Source organism: Octopus bimaculoides, chromosome 4, assembly GCF_001194135.2.
Source record: "Octopus bimaculoides isolate UCB-OBI-ISO-001 chromosome 4, ASM119413v2, whole genome shotgun sequence".
Lineage (NCBI taxonomy): Eukaryota > Metazoa > Mollusca > Cephalopoda > Octopoda > Octopodidae > Octopus > Octopus bimaculoides.
This window is the reverse complement of record NC_068984.1, coordinates 12,240,579-12,252,242: the sequence shown is the minus strand read 5'-3', so window position 1 is coordinate 12,252,242 and position 11,664 is coordinate 12,240,579. Positions and strand designations below refer to the sequence as shown.

The window sequence follows — 11,664 nt, the reverse complement described above, 5'->3', positions numbered from 1 at the left end:
GATGATGATGATGATGATGATGATACACACACACACACACACACACACAAATATGTGTATATATATACACACACACACAACAGGTTTCTTCAGTTTCTGTCTACCAATTTCATTCACAAGGTACTGATTGTCTTGCAGCTACAGTATAGAATGTTAACCTACAATGTTCACACAGTGGGGGATTGAACCTTGAACCTCGTGGTTGGGAAGTAATGTCTGAAAAATCATTCTTACAACAGAATCTTTTTGTTCATTTCAACTGGATGGCTACTCACTTATAGTTTAGCTCTAGATCAGCCCCTGGTCAATCATCTCCATGATTTAAAGATATTTCTCTGTCCAATATGTTTGTTTAACGTTCGATTTCCATGCTGACATGGGTCGGATGGTTTGACTTGGGACTGGCAAGCCAGGAGACCGCACCAGGCTCCAATCTGATCTGGCAAAGTTTCTACAGCTGGATGCCTTTCCTAACACCAACCACTCCAAGAGTGTAGTGGGTGCTTTTTACATGCCACCAGCATGGGAGCCAGTCAAGCAGCACTGGCAACAACCATGCTCGAATGATGCTTCTTACATGCTACTGGCACAAGAGCCAGTCAGGGCGGGGAGGCTGGCATCGACCATGTTCAGATGGTACTTTTTACATGCCACTGGCACAGGAAACCAGTCAGGTGGTACTGGCAATGACCCACATATGCATTCCTTTCTTAAAATGGCAGGATATGATTTGAGGGAAATTTAACTGTTGTTTTCTAGCAATTTGAGAGACCATGGTGTCTCCCTTATTGGCATATAAATTATTCTGTGAAATTGCTGAATATTTTATTACCAACCTGGCTGAAACCGGCTCTGTAGTACAAATGTCCAAACTTTAGTCACAATTTATGTTCTAACACTCGCTGAATGATAACTAAGTTATTTTACTAAATTCTTTGTTCTATTTAAAATTAATTGAAAGAAACACTGAGCATCTTAAAATAAATACAGTAACTAAAGGGTTAAATTCTAAAATACAATGCTTAAGACAGGTTGTGTATTCATGATTCATTAATATCAAAGAGGAAACTATTCTCAGCTGACTCAAACAGGACTACTTCACCCAGACCAAATTTGGATTTTCTGATTACAAAACAGAACAGTCAAAGTAACATGGTAGTGAACTAGAAAAACCTGAATATGAGATGTAAAAAGCAATTTTTGTAATTTTTATTTCTTTGTTTATATTTTAATAGTGAAATTGTTCACCTGAATATGGGATTTAAAAAATTTTATTTTAATTTTTTGTATCTAATTGTTTTTATGGTTAAATATTTTTTGGGTTTGAAGGAAGGGGCTGCATCCCTGGGCTTTGCAAGATTGATGTGGTTGATGTACTTCTTAAACAAATGTAAGTTGATGACTGTAGAGGCAGGCAAAGATTTCCAGATTTCCAGACGGATGGTACTCTGTGGTGGAAGGACTTGAAAAGTGGTTAAGTGGAGATCGCATACAAATGGGTAGCAAAAGGAGTGACAAGTTAGTTGGATGAGCTAGAGATCAACTAGGGCCATGAAATGGAGACCATTGTAATAGCAGTAACAGAGGAGGAATGAAGAGACAATCCAACTGTGGATCGGAGGTTGAAGTTTGTTGGTGAACAACTTTATGTTCACCCTTTAGCATTCCCACTGTGTGGAACCTTGGGCAAGTGTCTTCTACTATAGCCTCAGGCCAACTAAAGCCTTGTGAGTGGATTTGGTAGACAGAAATTGAAAGAATCCCGTCATGTGTGTGTCTGTCCCCCACTACTGCTTGACAACTGGTGTTGGTGCTTTTACACCCCTTTAACAAAAAGAGACCGATAGAATAAGTACCAAGCTTTAAAAAAGTAAGTACTGGGGTCGATTCATCTGACTAAAACCTCTTCAGGGTGGTGCCCCAGCATGGCCACAGTCTAATGACTGAAACAAGTAAAAGCTAAGAGATACATGTTTTTTGTTTATACACCTAAAATATGTTGCTAATATTGACTGTGATGACAGCTGCAAGCAGGCAGAATCGTCAGCACAATGGGTGAAATGCTCAGTGGTATTTCGTGTCTTTACGTCCTGAGTTCAAATTCCACCGAGGTCGACTTTGCTTTTCATCCTTTCAGGGTCAATAAATCAAGTACCAGTTGTATACTGGAGTTGACCTAATCGACAGCCCCCAAATTTTGGGCCTTGGGCCTCGAGTGGAAAAGAATATTGACTGTGATGACTAAACAAATAAACAGGACAAGAAACTCAGAGCAGCAACAAAGTTCATCAAATTCAAAGTTATAAACTCTACTACAAAGTTTAACCTTTTAGCATTCAAACCAGTCATATCCGGTCAAAATATTCAACCTGTTTTATGTTGAAACTGGCCAGATCCGGCCTTTAATCACAGCTATGCAATGCCATTCTAAAACTAAACAATCACATCACCAAAATCTCTAAACTACAAGACAATGCATAGTTGATTTGGAAACAATACAAATAAACAAACATTACATTCAAGAGAATAATCTGAATACTAAAGGGCTCAAAGGAATTTAAGGATCTTCACTCGTCTGATCCACCTCTGGCCAAACAGGCACAAAAGAAATTTCTTTGTCCTGTCAAAAAGTGATGGATGGATTTCCCTTTGACCTATGACCTGAGCTGTGTCATTTAAGGTTCAAGTGGACAGGAGGCGACCTACATAAGTAGAAATTACTCCTGTGGTATGTCCGTCCTTCTAGCTGTCATGACCATTATAAATACAGTGAGATAGCCATCAAGCGGGAATCCGTCAAGAGACTGCAGACAGCCATCACCAGGTGAACTGTCAAGAGACAAGCAGACAGCCAACCAGTAACTTGCGCCAGTCAAAGCAGCCAACATAGAACCACATATTCAGCATGAACGACCCAACACAGTAGCACTTGCAGAACAAAAACAGACACCACCGAATGACCAATGCACACACAGATACAAAACATGCCCGGTTCTACCTCATTTCATCGACACAGTATTTCCCGTTTATTTTCTTCTTCGCCAACTGGAAGCAAGATGGTTATGTCATGTAGTGAAATTTTTGGTGTATAAAACAAGTAAATGCAAGTGTCTATTAAATAAATTATTTAAACCACAATCCGATGCTTTCCCATTGTTTTGTTTTGATGTCGTCCAGATGCCTATTTCATCTGCAACCTCAATGACATCTTTTGCTACACCTCTCCCACTACATATATATATGTATATATATTCAAATATGAGTTAAATTATATTGTTCATATATATATATCTTCTACTATGATAATACTCTTGTGTCTATCTCCGTCACAACCTATGAATGAGAAAGGAAGGGGTGATGGCAAACTTGGTAGTGTGATGATGGAAGTTCTACTGTGATAAAAAAAATCAAACAACATTTCAACTCTGCGTGAGTATATGTGTGTGTATGTAAAAAGGAGTCATGTGAATGTTTGTGTGTGTGTGTGCGTGTGTGTGTGTGCAATGAAAGTGAGATGGTGAACATTCAACGCTGAAAAGAAAAATCAAACAGTATTTCAACTCCGTGCGAGTATATGTGTGTGTGTGTGTGTGTACAAGGGAAGTATGTGAATGTTTGTATCTGTGATTATTATGTACCTTATTCATATATAAAATACTACAATTAGCCGTCATATTTGACGGCACGGAGCCAGCTAGTATATTTATAATCATCTTTGTCATCTAAGTTAAACTTTTAACCTCTGCAATCCGTAGGCCGCCTGCATTACACGATCCTATTTTTAAATACAACCTACTTAATGCCATCGAAAAATCTCTTTCGCTTTATTAATGTTGGAAGTTTTCTCTTACTATTCATGTCTTTTAAAATGGGATCTCTCATATGGTGAGTTGAGTTACTTTTGTATATTATTTGTTGTCATGTGAGCGTTATTTGAAGTATTTATACATTTAATGCAACAATGTTTGTGGTTTGTTTATGTGCGCCGGTGACACGAGTCGCCTAGGGAGCCACTACGTGGTCACCCCTTTCTAGAAATAGCTTTTAAATCTCCCTCAAATTGTATCCCTACCGTCTTCAGTTTGGAAAGTTAGGTACATTAGATGATCTCAGTTGTAAAACACCCCTAAAAGGACGAGAAGTTAATGGCTGGAACATCTTTGATTACAGGTTTGCCCGATCACTGTTCCCTAGGTGCTAATTAACAACTTTTTCCCTTTTGCGATAAATTATTTAGTCTCGAGTAGCTTACAATTTTCTAATTGTGTATATATTCACAATTCATTTTATAATCAAGATCACAATCTCAATTTGAACCTCTATGGTGATACATGCTGTTAGAAACGGAACTCACCTTATTAGCAACAACTACAAATAACTCTTGAATAAACAACACCTTGATTTAAAGATATCTTCTATTATCGTTCCATTCACATCTACGATATCTTATAGGAGTATTCTAGTCTTTATTGTGCTCCTTTTTACTTGAAATTTTCTTCAAATATGCTTCAGATGATGTAGATTCTCAATTTATCGTAATTTATTGTGAAAAAAATGTTCCCGAGCGTGGGGGTGAGGAGTTTCGGGAAATTCATACGAGACGGCTTTCTTTACACGTAACTTTTAGAAAAATGGATAATTTTTTACGCACTTTTGGTAAATTTCTACAAGTACCACCCTCACAGGTATCACTCGACAACTCGGAAAGGCGATCCTCTAACGATGACTAGAAATTCGCTGTTAGTGGCCCGGCCCTTCTAAACGTCCCAAACGGCACAGGCCAGAAGTGGTTCGCTGACAAGTTCCAACTTTTAAAAATTTTGTTCCGTTCGGCTACGGAAGCAATGACCCTCCCATTTACCGAAACATCCAGAATGTGGTCGGGAGCAAGGGAGTTACAGACTGACGTCCCAGATGAAGCACCTACCTCTTACCTAGAGAGAAAGGGCAAGACCATCTTGTCTCTTCCTATTACTTCCTGATTATCCCACTAACTCCAGAACTGAGGAGATATTTACCAGGGCCTGCTTAATGATCAGGCTTAGCTCGGTGTAAGGAGCGAAACGACCAGCATTTAGGCAGCAAGACAAAACACTTGTAAAATCAAAACTGAAGTTACACAGAAGGGGCTGTGGTGACGGTTCGCCATGTCCGCCTTGCTGTCTCTTCACATTTATTGCTGCTTTCTGTCTTCTCTTTTAATCTTTCCCAATAATTTGTAGTTCATCAAAGCACTGTATATGTCATAAAAGTCTTACAAGTGGCTCTTTTTCATAATTGCCCACATACCATTCTATATTTCTTCCATAACCTACAGATTCAGATTTAAATATAGCAACGGTAAATTTAACTTCCTTATTATTATAGCCATCCTGTAAAACAAAATTATTAAATAAAAGGCTGTTAATATTCCCTAGTTTAAAAAATCTAAAATGACCATGGGTACTGCCTTTCCATTTCTACTTAATCAATGAAAATACAATTTATTATTTTTCAAAAACAATAGAATCATAGCAACTTCCGTTATAATCATTTTGATTTTACTTTCCTAAGACTCACCACCACCATAGAAATATGTAGCAGTTTCGTTTGTAAGAAGTTTGCACTTCAACAGCCGAAGAAAACATACTAAATACAAACACGGGAAAGATTGGCCGCGAGGACGAAGTATTCGTCATTGCGGATGTCCTGTCTCACCGTAATGTCATGATACGTCTGAGGGCGTATTGCTTGTTGTAATCACCCTAATATTAGGGTCTGGAGTTACCATAAAAATTTTAGAAGAGAACCCTAGTATTTCCTGGTCCATTGTATAACTGAGGGAGTCTGCGTGCCTTTTTCATTATTTGATTCCCCACCACCACCAGTTTTTTCAACAAAAAAAGTTAGCAAAAAATTTGGGAGGTGGATTAGGGAATTAAAACAAACGAATCTGAAGAAATATGAAAAAAGGTGAGTATTTATTCTCTACATCTGCCAAATAATGTAAATATTCCTGCTTTCATTTTGTGATCACAACCCGAAAAATAAGCTTAACATGGAGTGACAATGGAATATGAGACCAGAGTGAAAAATTATCTTGTCTTATGTTTCTTCGAGTGTACCTGCATGGTTGTGTGGTTAAAAAGCTCGCTTTTCAACCACATGGTTTCGTGTTCAATACGCGGCATCTGGGGTAAGTGCCTTCCACTATAGTCCCAGGCTGACCAATGCCTTGTGAGTGAATATGGTAGATGCGGACCGTCATATATAACTGAGTGCGTGTGTATCTTTGTGCTTGCCCTACACACACACCGATATTGGTTTGTTTACGTTCCCGTAAACCGGACTTTAAAAAAACATAAGTATCGGGGTAGATTTCTTCAACTAGACCCTTCGAGGCTGTGCCTTAGTATGGTCGCAGTCGTATGATATATATAACACCTCCAAACTTTTCCAGTTGAGAATGTCTGGTGATTCACCAAACACATCGGCTCACAGAACCACACTAATTTATTAATCTCAGAGATGATAGAAACTTGTTACTTTCATTATCGAACATTACATTGCAAATAACACTCAAGAAATACCGTATTTTAAAGTGTATAAGGAACCCCCTAATTTAGGAGGCTTAAAATTTGGAAAAAGGGTTTTGTAAAGGATTATAATACTATCCATGTATATTTTTTTAACCTAAATTTTTTATAAAAAAGGGTTTCTTATACACGTTAAAATATGGTAATTCCTTTCAGTTAGATCAACAGTGTTAATCACGTCCTTTTGTACAATTCTCACGAAGTATGCGATCCGAAAGGTCCAGCCATTTCTTCAATACATAAAGATTTTCGAAATAGGCTTTCAGTTTGAAAATTTCTTTCAGCCTCATTTTATTATCAAGTCTTTGTCAACAAATTCGATTTCTAACTTTCTCGATACTTCAAACAAAAGATTACCCTCGGTTTTTATTTAAAAAATTCTGTTACGCATTTCTTTTTGTAAATTGTATTCCCTCGCACTTTACCCTTTAAAAAAATAATAAAGCATTAAAATCACCGGCAATCTTACTTGAAAAGTACAATAGGGGCTATCCTATGTAATTATAGTGAGTTGAAACACGTCAATCAACTGAGATTAACCCAGCAATTAAGTAATAAATTAGTATAGTCGTTAGAGTGTCGGAGAGAGAGAGAGAGCAACCTCAAGATATTTGTTACCATTCTCTGTGCTCTGTGTTAAAATCCTTTGTGACCAATTTTCGGGGTCGATGATAAAAGTACCAGTCTAGGGCAGTGGATTGGCAGAACTGTAAATAATGTATTCTGAGTTCAGATCCTGCCATGGCCGACTTGGTTGAATATCAGTATCCAGGTCTCAAGAATGCATTCAGTTCCATCAGCCGGAATGTCATCCTCCATGCACTAAGAGTGTCCCAAATCTCTACAACTTTACTTGGCAAGCTAATCGGGAGCCCTCTTACCTCTCCTTTGCTGGCCACGTCTCATCTACCTCTGGGGTCCAATAGGACGACCCGCTCGCGAAATCTTTTTCCCACGAGAGTTCCGGACCCCCAGTGATGAACTCATTTGCATACAGCCAATCAGAGCTCAACTATCAAACTAATTTATGAGCGCATAACAAGTGTTGGGCGATAAGATAAGGTCACTTGGGTAAGGAATGACCATGCTTCTTTTCTCTTTTAATAATGCTTGTTGTTCTTGTTCTTACCATGGCTACCTCTGCGTAATTATTTGTGTTGTTGTTTACTTTGTAAAACAGTAAGGGGGGAGGGTTGCTAGCACATCACCCTCTACCCACATCTTTACGATATGAGGCCCTAACAAAATCCGATATCTATACTTGTCAGACATAACCTTGACGACAAGGTCAAGATGAGCTCTGATTGGCTGTATGCAAATGATGTCTTTAACTGGGATCTAGAACTCATTGGAAAAAAAATTTCGCGGCCCGCTCGGACCTACTTTATTTGCACTGACATTTAATAACGTTACGAAGATGGGAGTTGACCTGAACTTGAATGTCTGATATCTTGATGATGCTTGTTTGGAGGGCCCTCCTAATAAGGTCCTTGCAACTGCGAGGACGATATTCCTTCCTTCCTCTCATCATTCTGACCGCGCTTTCAAGCCCATCTTTCAATCCAACATGGCTAACCTTGAGCAACTAGGCAATTGAGCCCGGCCAAGGTTCTTTTATATTTTGGAATTACTTGTCAATTCCTAAGTTATTGTATTTTCTCAGAGTTAGTCCCTTATAAATTCTCGTCGTTTCTCCAATGTTTTGACAACCTAATCTTCAGGGAACTCTAATGCTTGGTCAGTGTCGGTTTCTCTCCGGAGTCCAGCGACCAGGCAGCTTTCTTCCCTTCGTTAGGCAACATCTCCTTTTCAACATGAACTAGTTCCAACAGGGAAGTGGATGAAGCTCTTCTACAGTAGAGAGAACTAGGTTTGTCAGTTCCTGAGACAGTTGAGGATAGACGGATGTATATATGTATGTGTGTCTTCTGTTTGCCCCCTCCCCCCCAACATCGCTTGACAACCGATTGTGGTGTGCTTACGTCTCCGTCACCTAGTGGTTCGGCAAAATGGAACGATAGAATAAGTACTAGGCTTACAAAGAATAAGTCCTGGGGTCGATTTGCTCGACTAAAGGCGGTACTCCAGCATGACCGCAATCAAATGACTAAAACAAGTAAAAGAGTATCGTAAACATTTTATACGTTGACGACACATTTTCTATGTGTGTGTACCTTAAAAGACAACAGTCATCACGACACACATCTTCACTCACTCTCTCTCTCTCTCTCTCTCTCTCTCACGCGCACACGCACACGTCCATTTCATATATACGTACATCTTTTACTTTCTTTCTCGCTGTCCTTTTCGCTCTCTTCTTTCAATTTCTGGTCTCTTCAAATAAAGGGGTCTTGGACAATGATATTTAAAAAAAAAACTAACAGCCAAAAATCTCCCTGTAGATGTTTTTGAGGTATTTCCAATAAGACAGGCTTATTGAATTTTGAGGGCACAACATAGATAACACAGTAGATAATGGTTCGGGTGAAAAACATGTGAAGTTAAAAGGCGACATAAATGAAAATAAAAGGGCAGCGACAACGATAAAATAGAAAAGCAATGAAAGTAACAGAAAAACTAAAAGGCTGAAACATAATATCTGCGTGTAGCATGAAAAATATATACCTAAAAATTGAAATATAATTTTGGTTAGTTATAGAATAAATTAGATTGACAAATATATAATCACAATTGCTGAACCCAGTCTCTCACATGTTCATGCAGTAGAAGATTACATCAGCCTGCATGTTATTTCTTTCAACACTCACTTTGTTTCCAGCGATACTTGAAAATGAAAGTAATTTCCTTGTGGGTGTTGAAGAAAGAGTTTACGAATGCGAAAGTGAATTTTTTGCGTGGGTTTTTAACTTTCGTAAACGCTGTGAGTGTATGCCAAAGAATTAATTAATAGTTCTTCATGGGGAAATATGCGCATCGACAATTTCTTGTGGCAAACTCTTCAGGTACACCTTAAGAATCTTTATATATGATACTGGTCTTTATTCAGTTTTAAATCTTCACCACTTACAAGTTAAAACCCACAAAAGGCCATAATTCTTCCTGGTAAGTAATTGTATCTCGTGTATTTGCTGTTAACATTCGATACACGTGAGTAGTTACTTGCCATGTTTTACCTGTTTGCTCATGTTACTTAAGAATCTAATCAAAACATTTGTTGGGCCTGTCTTGGGTGCTTTATAGTATCTACCGTCATTATTTACTTTTGTTCCTTAATGGTTTCATTTCATTGGAAAAAAACACTCCCAGTTTTTGCCTGCACCTCAACTGCTTTTTCCATGGTAAATACTTTCACGTGGAATCCTGGAAACGAAGAAGCACTCAATAATTTTCAGTTGGCTAATCTGGCTTCTTTCAAAGAACGAACCAGTTCGTATATTGCAAGTAAAAAAATATGCTGCAACAGCGTCACTTCTTTCCATCAATAGCTTGTTCACACTTCATCAGCCTGGTAAGAATATAGAAATCACATGTAACTGTATTTGCAAGCATACATCAAGTCACAGGTCATGGAATAGCCGGCGTAACTACAGATGTGTACCCCTCCGATTTTGTTGCCTCATAACTTCCAGAAAAATGGATATATTTTAACGAAAATTTCAGCAAATACCGCTTAGATGCTGTAGATTCAGAGGATATAGGAATTTATGGGAAAGAATTTTCCGAGGAGATGGGGAGAAAAGTTTCGGAAAATTCACTCGACCCGACTTTTCCCCCTCATAACTTAGGGGAAAATGGGTATCTTTTCATGAAAGTTTACACAAATACTTTTCAAACGGCATAGATTACGATTATAAAGAAATTTGTGGGGAAATTTTTTTCCGAGGGTGTGGGGAGAGGAGTTTCTGATTAGGAAGACCACATATATTGGAATTTCTCAGTTTCGACAGAGATTTTTCCAATTCTTCAAAACGGAGAAATTCCAACTTACGTGGTCTTCTTGATCCGAAACTCCTCTCCCTACACCCTCGGAAAAAAATTTCCTCCCACAAATTTCTTTTTAATCGTAATCTATGCTGTTTGAAAGGCATTTGTATACATTTTCATTAAAATATACCTTTTTTCCTGAAAGTTATGAGGGAAAAAAATCAGGCAACAAAGTCGGTGGGGCACATATCTGTAGTTATGCCAAATAACCTTCGCTGTGGTATTTATTTATTGCTGCAAATATTATTTTCAAGTGATGTACTTCTGCAACATTTAATATATCACTTGTGATTACAATAAGTGTGGTTGCCTGTGGACACGGCATCATTTGCTATATGTTAAGGAAATTAGTATTTTCGGCATAAATGTGGTTTGTAAAACCATTCATATGAAAGGTTTTCTTGTTAAATGATTTTATGTTGACTTCTAGGAATGTTTAGAATATATTTTGATGAGTTCCAGCAGTCTGTGGATTTTGTCAGAAGGATTCCTTATGGAGTAGAAAAAAGGGTAAGGACTTGGGTGGTTGTTTTCTTCTGCGAAAGAATATTTTGTCCAAAAAAAAAAAAAAACCTATCCCTCCTCATTAAATTCTTACAACTATGCTCACATCTTGTGAGACAGGTAATAGTAAGAATTTACCAAATATTTTGGGTTTGGAGAAGACAGCAAAACTAATGAGTGGATGAGAGACAAGTGGTATTTGGGGGAGATGAAATGTAATATGCAAGTGTGGTATGACGTCAGTGTCTGGGGAGGCTGACCGGAAGGGGAAAAACGGCAGAGGGAGCCTCGATCGGCATTCGTGCCCTTTTCGAACGGGGCTGCGGTCAGGACAAGACGTGTTAAGCGACGGTCTAGGTTTGGTGTGATGCTAGCAGTATAGTGATAGGGGTTGTGTTAGAGATCGAAGGTGCTGAGGTGGAGGATGCGGCCTGGCTACGGAAAGCGGACGACTTCAACCACATCAATGTCGCCGAACTAGATGCGGTGCTGAAAGGGCCCTGAGATGGGGACTGCACTCGATCGAGATCCGGACGGATTCGGCCACCGTGGTCGGCTGGGTAGGAACAGTAATTACCAGCAAGATTGGCCGCATTCTGAACGGGATATTCTTGGAGAGGGGTCCTGTGGAAGAACTGCT

General features: G+C 38.8%; 1 protein-coding gene across 3 annotated transcripts in view; it reads left to right on the top strand.

Annotated features, from left to right (window-relative positions):
* The first annotated feature begins 3,697 nt into the window (after nt 1–3,697).
* LOC106883543 (inhibitor of nuclear factor kappa-B kinase subunit epsilon) overlaps nt 3,698–11,664 on the top strand; it is an 84,792-nt gene continuing 76,825 nt past the window's right edge. Inside the window, exon 1 of one of the 3 annotated variants that reach the window (XM_014934584.2) lies at nt 3,698–3,885. The gene's annotated coding sequence lies outside the window, so the exon portion shown is untranslated. Of the gene's footprint in view, nt 3,886–5,639; nt 5,953–11,664 lie in introns of those variants that run through there. The other 2 variants (XM_014934607.2, XM_014934599.2) reach the window with 2 other exon arrangements.